The sequence below is a fragment of the Pinus tabuliformis genome, chromosome 2_2 (genome assembly GCF_031772625.1).
Source record: "Pinus tabuliformis cultivar Carrire ecotype Pingquan chromosome 2_2, CPIR1, whole genome shotgun sequence".
In the NCBI taxonomy this organism is placed as follows: Eukaryota; Viridiplantae; Streptophyta; class Pinopsida; order Pinales; family Pinaceae; genus Pinus; species Pinus tabuliformis.
Genome location: NC_142300.1, coordinates 792551406 through 792564225, shown reverse-complemented (window position 1 = coordinate 792564225; position 12820 = coordinate 792551406).

Genomic DNA, 12820 nt, shown 5'->3' with positions numbered 1-12820 from the left:
GCTACTTGATGAAGCTCGGATTCGCTAGGAGTGAAGCCGATCCTAACCTTTACTTTAAGGTTGAAGATGACAAGCCTCTCATACTGGTGTTGTATGTGGATGACCTCTTTCTAATAGGTGCAGACCCTCTGATTCACAAATGTAAGAGGGAGATGGCCTCTGAATTTGAAATGAAAGACCTAGGACTGATGCACTACTTCCTAGGACTTGAAGTATGGCAGAAGCCAAGGGAAATTTTCCTATCTCAAGGGAAATATGTGGTAAAGATATTGGAAAGATTTGGTATGATGGACTACAAGCCTGTGACTACCTCGAGGATCTTAACTTTTAGAAGTTATATGGTAGTGATGTCGGACCAGATTTGGGAAATGCCTCTGAGTTTCATAAACTCATTCGCATTGATGTTCTTGGTGAACCTCTGTCCGAACATATTTTTTGCAGTTAGCATTGTGAGCTCATATTTGGTTGAGCCTCACTGGATTGATGCCAGTTATCTTCTGAGATGTCTTCAGGACACAATCTCTCATGGATTAAGATACACTGCCGGAGATGTGAAACTACTTGGATATACTGATGTTGATTGGGCAGGCAGTTTGGTGGACCGTAAGAGCACTTCCGGGTGTTGTTTCACCTTGGGATCTGCTTCGATATCCTAGATGAGAAGGAAGCAGAAGTCGGTGGCTTTGAGCACCGCCGAAGCAGGACATATTGTTGCTAGCATAACCTCATGTGAGGTAGTCTGGTTGTGAAAGCTCTTCAGAGAGCTGTTTGAATTTTCATTGGATACCACTGTGATTCTCTATAACAACCAGAGGTGGGATTCGATTATTGAGGAATCCCGTATTCGTCGATTGCTCTAGCAGATAGACATCATCTTGGATATGGTAAGTTGATGAGAAAGGAGGTTCCATCGCATTAAGATGATGTACAGGTTGATACACCTTGTCAAAGCCCCAAGGAAAGATCTAATCTGTGATTTTCCCAAACGACTTGGAGTCGGTAAGAAACCATTGTACAAGGGTCCTGCATGTTGCATACATTGAGCTCTGGGAGCTTTGAGGGCTTACGGTTATTACTAGAGCAACATACGACCACAGGGTGACTCACCCTCCCCTGGTGGTGCACACTGGAACAAGATGATTCGCTCTCTTGTGGGACAAGATGATTCGCTCTCTTGTGGAACAGGATGATTCACTCTCCTGTGTAGTAGGATGATTAGTTCTCCTGTGAGGCCTGGATTGATGTGTTCTCCATGGCGATTGTAGTAGGATTGATGTGTTCTCCATGTCAATTGTAGCAGGATTGATGTGTTTTCCTGTGAGGACAAGATTGATTAGTTCTCCTGTCGAGGCATCCTACCCATGCAGTCTGAGACTCATGGGAAGTACCTCTTATCTGATCAATGAGCAGGGAAATGAAGTTAGGGACCATAGTAGTACCGATGGATGCATCGTTGTAACTACCGTACTCCCTACGCTAGGATGACCTCCATTGATCTGGGATCAATGATACTAGTCTGGGACCAGTGGTAGGAGTTGTACCATACTATGACGCTGACTTCGGGTCGGTTGAGACTGGTCTGGGATCAGTGGTACATACTCTGAGACTGACTTTGAGTCAGTGGAGGATGATATGGGTCTGGGACCATTGGAGTTGCACTCACTATGACGCTGACTTTGGGTTGGTTGAGACTAGTCTGGGACCAGTGGTACATACTATGAGACTGACTTTGAGTCAGTATGATACATCCTCGATCATTTCTTCTTCTTCATAATTCGGACAAAAGCAGAGCAGAACAGAACAATGCAAGAGCAGAGCAGAACAGAGCAAAACAGTACAGATCAGTGCAAGTAGAACAAGACAAAGCAGAACATGCAGAATAGAGTAGAGCAGGGCAAGGGTCAGGCTGTACAGGGCAGTGCATTTGATGGATGAATACTAACGACCGATAGACAGATTGCAGATGAAGTTCTCCATGGTTGAGAGGGAGTGTTAAAATTGGCAACCAGGGAAAAAATTCATGTGGGTCATCTTATTCATGGCTGATAAATTTTTTATTAGATTCCTCTCGTCGAGAGGTGTAGGATTGATATAAAGATCATCCAATTCCGATAAGTATTCATGGAGATATGAATTTATTTTGATTATGGAATTATTATCAAGCCGACCTACAACTCATGTAGGCTCAAAAGCCCAACAGTCGCATCTATTCACCCACCAACGTTGTGTATAAATATAAGAGGAATTTTCCTCATTTAGACTCACTCATCTCATCACATCTCTCTCTCTCTACTGCGCAGATACGAGTCTCTTCTCTACTGCGCTGAAATGGTTCTCTCTCTCTCACACATGTGAAGCCGGAAGCTGTTGAAACTGAAGTTGCAACTGCAGAAGTAAAGATTGACTTGCGTGGCCTAGAATATCTCCTCTTTGGAACTGTGTTGTAGGTTCATCTGAACCTCCTTTGAAAGCCACAACTTTTGGTGGTGGAATGAAGTCAATCCGACGAACGGTTTGCAAGATATCGACTGCCCTAGTTTGAAGCCAGAAACTACTGAAACTAAAGCTGCAACTGCAGAAGTAAAGATTGACTTGCGTGGCCTAGAAGATCTCCTCATCTGAACTATGCTGTAGGTTCATCTGAACCTCCTCCGGAAGCCAAAACTTTTGGTGGTGGAATGAAGTCAATCCGACTGTCGGTTTGTGAGATATGGTCTGCCCTAGTTTGATAATGAAGCCGCTAATGATGATGCTACTGATCTAGGGTTTGCTACTGCTGATATGAATCAGATTTATTGTACTATTTCTCTCTGCTGAATTATTGAAGATAAAATAAGATTTGATCAAAGCGTTTCCCCACACATTGTGGGGTTTGTCCCTGGCTAGCCGCCACATCTTGTGTCTCTTGTCTTGGCTTGTTTTCTGTCGATCGTTTAATGTTCTATCTGCACTTTACTTTATGTACATGTGATTGCTAATCGGTGGAATATAATAAGAAAAAGAAGTAAACTGTTATAAGCATAGAACATACCATAACTTAACACATAACGAGATTCTAATCTAGTAGTCCCGAGAATTCACGGACAACACTCCTCATCATTTCCAAGCCTGCTTGAATTTCACCATGGCGTCGTTCCCAATCTTCTAGAGGTTGTTGATCCTTGAGTTTGAGCTTTGCAATTTGTAAAGTAAGTTCCCTCTAGACTTTTATGGTCGCCTCTTGGGCCGTACGGACTCGTGCGGCCATGTGCTGAAGCTTGGTAACTGTTGGAAGGTCCTCGGGGATAGCTAACTCCAGTACCATGCTGCTCGCCTCCATCACCGCTTGTTCTACTGCATGATCGTGACTGACCAAGTCATCATGCTAGAGAATGACCTGTTCTAACTATGCCTTTTGCTCCGTCAAGGTGTGGAGGGCATGACCTTCCCTGGCGTGAAGCTCATTAGTTAGTCCCTCCTGCAGTTGGTAGACTATTTCCCTGGGCAGGGCGGCCATATTTAATCCCCAATTACGTTCGTCACCTGCGACTTCGGCTAGGAAAACACCTACTGGCAACGGTAAGGTGTTTGGTGTGGGCGCGCACACCATCTAATCAATTGTGGCTATGTCTTCTGCTAGATGTAGGTTGACCCTGCCTGGGGGTCACACTTGTACTACATGCAACTGTGCTCGGATCTCCTCCAACACAATTGTCTGCTCTGTGATTAGTTCGATCAATGCACTGGTGGGGACATTGCCTTCTGGCTGGCTAATATCAATGAATTCTCTGTCCAGAGCCTTCGCTGTTTTGGACTTTTTGCGTGCAGGTGGTGATTCCTTACCGCGTGGCCGTTTGACTTGGTCCGCGTGGTCCTGTGTCCCCATTTCATGTTCCAAGTCCATTTCATGATCTGTTGCGGTCTCTTATGTCGGCGGGTTCTTGGGAGCCTCCTGCTGCAAAGTGGCCTGCTGTTCCTGACGTGTCTTTTCTACCAGTTGAATGAGGCACTGCTGGTGTTCCTTCTTCTACTGTTGTGCTGCCATCTTGTCGAGAACAACCTTGTTTGGGGCGCGCCATTCTGGAGGCTAGGCTGCTAATATCGCGTAAATGGCTTCATCTGTGGCAATGAATGGTAATGTGACTTGTTAGTGTTAGTCTTTCTAGCCTTCCTCCAGTGATCAAACATGCTCTTACAAAGTGATTTTGAAGTGTCAAGGTCAAATTTTGTCATTTCAGTGAGTCTTCAAGCAAAATTTGGTCACTAGGCATTAGGTCTAGGGTTTGCTTTCACTCCTTCTAAAGTTGTCCAAATGTTGGTCCATGTCACCATTCAGCTAAGTTTATCATCATTCATAGGGTTTTCATTATCATGTCAATGTCTAATGAGTCAATTTACACCTTGTTCATTGCTTCAGTTACGCCTAGGCAAGGGTTCATTTCCCTCTCCTAGGGTTTTGAAGGCAATTTCTCTTGGACGATCAAATCATTAGCAAAACTTGTATCCAGATGTTCATACACCTTCCCCTATCCTTCATATACCTTATTAAATGCTTCCCATCACTGAGATTCCCCAAATTCCTTATTTTCGCACAAACCCTAGTTTCTAGTTACAACCTGGCAATTTTCTAGGTTGGGCATGTGGTTTGCCCTTTTGGACCCCTTGCCCTCGCTCAATCTCTGAGATTCTACTTTCTCCTACTTCCTAACATCCCTCCCCACTCTCAAAAATTTCCCCAAGAATTTAGAAGCCCCCTATCCCCTTCATTTCGCTTCATTTCCACGAAATTCCTTGTTTCACACATCGGGACAAGTTTCACTCAAAAGATGTTTTAGAGAAATAAAAGATGCATTTTGGGAAAATGAGAGAGGTTTTTGTCCAAAACATGCCAAATAAGAAAAACCTCCTTCACTGTTTGCACAGGTGTCATTTTTTGAGAGAAATGTCAAGAATATTGTTGCCTCAGGAGAATCAAAGACACCTCTGAAGTGACCTTGGGAAAATCAAGTTTTCTCCTAGCTTGGTTGGCCAAATGATTTGCTTGATGGGAAAAATGATAATGAGACACAAAGCTCTTTCCAATGAGCTATCATGAGCTCAATTTGGGGTTGAGGAAGGCATTCAAAGGTTGACTGTAACAGCACTCTTCCTTGAGGCAGCCTCATTTGGCACTTTTTGAGCAGTATTGGTATATTTGACTTTTGACAGGGAAAATGAACTCCAAATTGAAAAATTCTAGTTGGGTTAGAAATTATACTCAAATACCTTTCCAACGAGCTATCCTACACCCGATTCCGACACTGGGAAGGCCTCCAAAAGCCTCCTGAAAAAGCGTGCGACCTGTTGGGTGCGCGCGACCTGTCAGGGAGGTCTTACCAGTTGAGAAAATACACTGGCGCGACCTGTTGGGTGCGCGCGACCTGTTGGGAATTCATCTACAGGAAATTGTTTATAAACTGCAAATTGACCCCAAATCTCTTCAAGGTTGCAGGTAGATCAAAGTTTATTGCTTGCTAAAGCTTGCATGAGCATGAAAATGTGTTTTAATGCCATCAATTTGAAAGGAGAAGTTCATGTGTATTTTGTTTGAAAATGTCAAAGTGCAAGTAAAGCTAGGGTTTTGTTTTGCTGCTCTCAAGGTCATCCCTTTCGCTCCTATTTTTTCCCCACATCCCAACCATCTCCCTTGTCATTTTCACCTAATCTCCTTACCAAAATTATCAAAGTTCCTAAACCCTACCTCCTATGAAACCCCTACAAAATATGATTATGTGATGGTATATGTTTCATAATTGCTTCCCTAAATTCCCCTTTCATATGTGTTTTCCCTAAATCCCTTCAAAAGTCCCCCTCCCTACCATTTCCCTTGTGTTTTTGTCCCCTTGGAGCAGCATTTAAACAGTCAAAACAGCAGGGTATCCCATGGGAGGATTTTATCACTCGAGAGGCTATGCTTCTCCGGGTCAATGCTCATTTGGAGAGACTGCTGGCTAAGGCCAAAAAAGATAAGGACCTGCTCCGAAATATGAAAAACCACTATTGGGCCCGAATGCACGTATGCAAGGTGAAAATGAAGGTGATTCAAGGGCGTTTGGCCAAGGCACTAAAATGACGAAAAAGGCCCGATCCCCTCCACATCTTGGTTGAGGCTTCCTTGAAGGAGCATGATATTAAATGACCTCACTACAACACAAATTTCAAAAAAATTCTGAGCATTTTTGGTCACTTATGAATTTTTGGGCAAAAAACAGGTTTTTCTCCTTGATAGGTCGCGCGCCGCGCGCGACCTATTCGATGGGCAACTTCATTTTCGGAAAACTCAGCATTTCTGGATTTTTCATGCAAAGATACACCTGCCCAGCAATTACCAAGAGATTTCATCAAGTTTTGAGCCTCCAGAAGGTCAAAAAACATGCAAAAATTGACTTTCTGCCACCTTTTTGACAAACAGGGAGCAATCTTGGGAAATTGCAATTTTGGAGGGGAAAATTGCCACCAAATTCAGAAATTCTAGTTGAGTTGGAAAGTAGACATCTAGACCTTTCCAACAAGCCCACTTTTGCCTCATTGGGACACCTGGAAGTGCCTCAAATGGAGCTCCAAAGAAGCGCGACCTATCAGGATTAGGGCGCGACCTATCAGGCAATTTTCATAATTTTTCACCTACAGCTCCAGCTTTGGCCAGTTTTGACTTGGTATGGGATTTTTCACCCTCTTTGATGTAATTAATGTATTTTCATGTTGATATGACACTTATTTACCTATTCTAGAAGATTCATTCATGAAATAGCAAACATTTAATGAATGAATTGGTTTCCTAGCTTATAGAGGCAAGTTGTTTTGACTGCCTAGATTTTAGTGCTCAGTTTAGAATTGGTTGAAATAGCTCCTAGAAGGATGAGCTCGATCCCTAGAGGCAAGGAAAGGTGTTAGCTTGCCTATATTATGTATTTTCTTAGTCATTTTCAGAGGTTGGAGGGTTGGACTCTTGAGGGAGAAAGCTCTATTGTATTATTCATTGTATCTCTGCAATTTTGGCAAAGGAAGAAAGACCAAGGTTTTGCAGTCCTTTTTGGGATTCCTGTGGTTACATGTATTGATGGTGTGCTTCTCTTTGTACTTGTAAGTGTGTTATGTGAAATCATCCTCTTTCTTTTTCTTTTGAAATTAGGCAAATGAAGTGTTAAAGTAGAATTCATGATTTCCATGCTCTGCTTTTAAGTTTGCTTAATATCAATGTTTTCATCTGTTTAAGGAGAACTCAAGGTGATTACTTGCTCTCCTTAGCTCCTCACCGGTCATTCCTACCCATTCACTTAATTTAAAGGCATCAATACAGTCTCCTACCTTGCCCCAAAGAATCCCCTGCAAAAACTGTGTCCAATCCCCGCACCCAAAATTGCCCTTCCCCGATTTTCCACCAAAATCCAAAAAAAATCCCAAAACAAACTCTTTTATCAGTTTACTAGCCTAAAATCAGTGTTTCCTTATTGGTTATCTTGCCCGTTGAAGATCTTTACCGAGATAGATCGGAGAGAGCCCTCTCCTGCCCCGTAGGGCTAGCTACGAGGCTAAGTGGTTTGATGTTGCCTTGAAGTTTGCCTTTCTCAGCCTGAGGTGAAATTTCAAGCGCTAACATGACCCATGATCACTTTGGATCCTTTCGCGCCTGGATATACAAGTGATGCATGTCTACTTTGAACTCGGGTATGCTTTGGAAATTTTTGTAGATCGTGGGGGGCATCCACAGTCTTCGAGCAATCGGTGTCCATATATTCCCTTCCATGGAGGTCCAAAAAGCCAGGATTTTAGAAATCCTTGTTGCGTCCTTTGTAGCCTAGAGTGAAAGATATCGTACTACTTTGGGTAGGCTATCTTCAATGCTGGGAAACAGGTCCCTTGTGGCAGTTCTCCTATAGCTAGAAGGATTGATAAGAGAAACCATGCATAATGAAATGTCTTACCTTTGTCCTATGCTTCTTGACAATTGGTCAGAAATTCGTCGCATAAAAACTGTGCCCAATTGAACTGAACCCCTTTGGTGCACTTCCCTAAAAATGCAATGACCGGAGTGGCACCTCATCTGCGTAACACTTCCTCATGAGTTTGCTAGCTAGTAGCTGAGTGGCAACTCATACTGCACGGTCATTGATGCTTGCTATGACACACCCCTGCTTTCCCTTTTCCACATGGTATTTGGCCTTCATTGTTTCGGCAAGGCCTACCTTGCTACTTGCTCCTGTTATGTCTGTGGGGTCGTTCCCTTTTAGTGGCAGCTGTGTAATTTGGTGGATTAAGTCAGCAGTGATTGGAATCAGCTCTTCCAACCAGAGATACCCATCATGTATGAGACAGAGCAGCTACCGGATCACAAATATGGTGATGGTCACGTGGTGATAGTGAGGTAACGACCTTAGATTGAGTAAGCCCACCCTATCCACACCTAGTAACCACTGCCACGAAAATAATTTGTCTTCGGCCAGTTTAGGGAACTTTTCACTATCTGCAAGGTCCGAATCCTCAAACTTGATGCTCGGAATAGGCCCCAACGGCAACCCTTCGAACCTTATTTCATCCGGAAGAAGCAAGGTCTGAAGTGTAGTCTTTGCAGCGTCCAAGTCCTTTGGTATCTTGGTCATCCCATTCCACGAAGAGAGATATGAAGGTAGTGACGGGAGTTGGAATGCATCATCTTCAGCCTGTGTGTTGATCTGGTCAATCAGGGCCTGTAAATCGTCATCATCCGCAGTGAGTTTGGTGGTGATTTCTTTGCCCTTGTCGACTGTTGACCGTTTGTTGAATCTGGGTGATGCCTGAACTGTCCCTATCGTCTTCTTGTTCTTCCTGGGTTGCAGTGTGCATGGGGACTTTGGAACCTTGGGGACCTGAGTCATGTCCTCCGGCTCTTCCTGATTTAGTTGCAGTTCCTCCACGAATCGTGCTTGGGTTCTAGCCATGGTACTCATAGGGTGCCTGGTAGCTGAGTGCTCACTGTGCTTCACTGGTTCAAGGTGCCAATATTCTAGTGCCATCCACAGGTTATGAGATAAGTACGTAACTTTGAAAAAATCCCTTCCCTCTTTTTCCAGTTTATTAACAGCACCTGGACGACAAATCTTTGCGTATCTAGCTCGGAACTTTCAACTTAATGTCCCACCGACCACTCCTTCCTGATGTAACCCATATTTCTTGTCATGAATAGTGTTGCTAATGGTCATCTCTCGACTGTTCTATGTGGTAGCGCAGTCCTTTGGGTGCAGCTGTGAGCTTGTGGACTGAGTGACTTAGTAGAGAACCATTTTACCGTGCTAGCTTCCAGCAGACTTGTTTATAGTCCCACGCCTCCTTTCAACTACTTGGGGCGGTGAGACTGTAGTCTCTACTACTAGTCAAGTATTCGCACCTCCAGTATGATTTCTTAATTGCCCTGCTAGCCTGGGCTGTGAGCATTGCTCGAGAACCTTCGTAGCCGTTCTTTCATTATGCACCAGTGTGGGGGGTGTGTCCTTCCGTAAGTGCGGGCGCAGCCATGATAACAGGGTGACAACTCGTTCTTATTCAGTGGGATACCCGACTGGGCCAATTCTCCTTATGTGCAGAGTGGCTCAGCTTCAGTGAGTGTTGTAGTGTGTCATTCTGCTGAGCCCATCCCCTCGTAGTGCACTTTGGTTTCTTGGTTGTGCCCCTAGTTTGCTGACGTCGCGGGGCCTGCGGCTACCCTACTTTTTCTGAGCTTCCTTCTGTCTTCTATTACAGGCCAATCTAACCCATGGTATCTGCAACTTCCCCTTGGGGTGTTTTATCAGGGGCCCACTATGCATACTTTTCCCTGATTCTCTGCTGACCTTGTCATCGGCCACTGGCGAATTGGTTTGTGGTGGCTTTGGGCTACCAATTCTAAGCTGGTTGGGTGTCTGCACCACAAACACCTGCAACCTATGATGGATGCTTACCCTGTTTTTCTCTTCAATTTGTGTGCACGCCTACCTTCAACATCCGTGCCACTTCCTTTGCATCTTTGGGACTACACCCTTTCCTGAAGCAATGGTTGTGCGTAGTGCCTCCGTGGATACTTATGGCGGGTTGGGTTTCAACTTCATCGATTCATACTGATCGACTGGTTCTTTTTCTTTCACGGCAATGTCATTAGCTGGCTGCTCCTTTGCCCCTATTGTGACCATCCTGTTACAATTTAGTGTGGTTACTTCTTGCAGTCAGTTCTGCCATCGTTCAACTTCTTCGTCTGAGTCCGACGTGCAAGAACTTTCACAGTCCCATGAGAGTCTACCCTCCGTTGTTGGATTTACCCTATCTTGATCTTGGGCTATGATCTAGTAGATACAATCCAATTCACCATCACTGTCTTTATCGTGCACAGGTTCAGTGTAGCATGCCCCTTCATTTGGATCTAATGGAACCACTACGCGGAGAGATTTCTTTTCGAATATCATTTTTTATTTTTTGAGGTTGATGAATCCATTCATATCTATTGCCCAATCTATCCCTAACAAAGTTGAATAAGGGTTACTATCATCCACGATTTTTGTGACCTCAAAATTGGTTTGTGTGCTAGTGCCATCAATGTCCACTGTAACCCCTTGCAGTCTTCCCATAGGCAGGATCTTTTGTTGGTTAGCCATCCATAATTGGATCAAGGACCATTGCAAGGTAGGCCTGCCCATGCACTCCGAAGTTTGTTTTGGTAAGACATTCGCGTCGAACCCCAAATCCAAAACGACTTGGTCCATCTCATAATATCCAATCTAGACAGTCAGTCGCATTTCCTGCCCGGTGAGCAAAGCATGTTTTCCTAACTTTTGGATCATTCGAGGTTCGTTCTCTTCTACACATCTAGTTATCAATTCTTGTAGTCCTTTCACTGCTTTAGCATCCTTGAGTAACTTCATGCATGTCTCCAAGAGGGTGGTTATCAGAGAAGTATCCTGTTACGGTCCAAGTTGATCCTTGCTACCTGAAGTAGATGCTTCTACGAAATTCCTCTTAGCTTCCATAAAGGTTTCCCTCACTCGCTCCAAATCAAATTTCGGTTGTTTTGAGGCATCCTTACGGACCCACGTATCCTCCTTCAGCTTCTTCCCCCTATCTTCCCCTATAGCTGCACCACTTCTGAGCATCATATTTATGTTAGGGTCTTCTGTGTGTGGTTTGGCCTTCATCATTTGGACGTTCTAATTGGGGTTAGCCAGAAGCACCCCCTTTTCCCGCATCTAAGCAAGTAGCATGGGCAAATCAACTACTTCGTGATCAAAATGGTAACAATACAGGCAACAGGCTTTGGTCGGGTTCGTGCAGCCCCACGTGTAATGCCCTAGTTCTCCACAATTATAGTAGATTAATTGTCCTCGTCCTTGTCAAGGTCCCATTCCCCCACGGCTGCGTCTGTGTCCTTGGAATCCCCCTCGCACAAATGGTGCAGCAGGATCCTGCCCATGGGCCTCCATCTACATCCTATAAGCAGGTGTTCGATCCATCAACATCTTGTAACTATGACAATTTATTTCATCGTGGCCCACCGTCCTATAGAAGTTACAAAATAATTGTTGGGGGAGATTGTCTTAGGTTCTGCAATAGGTGACAATTTTCCATGGCATGCTTTGCTCCCACCTAATAGATTGTGCACTAGAGTGAAGGAACTGTGCTTGGCCTAGCTTGTACCTCTGGTCACAACGGTATTGGTCCCCCCGCTACCCCATAGTTCTTGAAGACCGGATAGTGGTTGTTATCGTGGCCCTAGCCCTTACATTTGATACACCACACCTCTTCCTGTACTTCTAGTCAAGGCGTCTGCCCTTATTAAAACTTTGCATTTCTAGACATAGGTTTTGTATTTGCACTTGGATTTGTTGTACTCCCAACCCTGGATCCTGTATTGGGGTTTTGTGCAACCTCATTGCTATCTCCAATGCTTCAGCTTGGGTTGAAATCTTTTGTTGTGACAGAGCTATCCTAAGATGTGATGTTAATGACATGACAAACCAAGCACAGTGCTACACATCCGACAGTTTCATGTTTGCCTCACGGATGGTGCTTTTCAACCTCTGATCCAGATCCCACGGAGTTTCACCAGGAAACATTGTGATTTCCTTAAACCCAATAATCAACTGTGCTTCTGACTTTGGTTGACCAAATTCCTTGTTTAGGGCCTCCTGGATTACTACTATTCCCTCATTTGGATGATCTCTTGAGTATTTCATGTACCAGGTCAACGCGTGGTCCTGTAGTGCGCTAACTAAGGTAGCCTTCTTGATGTTATTATTCGTGATGCCCTGAGCATCCCATACAGATCTTATCACAAACCAGAACTAGCTTGGTTCCTCATTTCCTACACCTTTAAATATCGGTAGCTGGACTGCGCTCGCCATCCCAACTTTTGGTGGTGGGGGGGGTGGGGTTTGTGTTAGTGTGGATAGGTTTGATGTAGGTGACATGGGTGGTGGTGTGGACGGAGGTGGTATTAGTGCGAAACGCTCCTTAATCAACTGGAATGCACTTCCTCGTGAGAACCTTATGAGATCTTCCTCACTCTCCCATGAGACAGAAATCAACAAACTATTCTCGACCCCTCGGTAACCCCTTCCGCTCCGCGTTACTCTAGACATCAATAGACACACATAATTTGTTTTTCACACAACAACATCTTAATCCAATTATTCAATGATTTGATATACTTACCCCATGGTCCTTGGAGAAATCACCTTTTCGCTTCACTATAACTCACGGTTGTATCTATCATGAACTCAGTGATAAATCCTCCTATTACCCAATCCAGCCAATGATCTACTACGCGTGCGATTTTATCTTCGGTAGCTTCTAGCTTGTG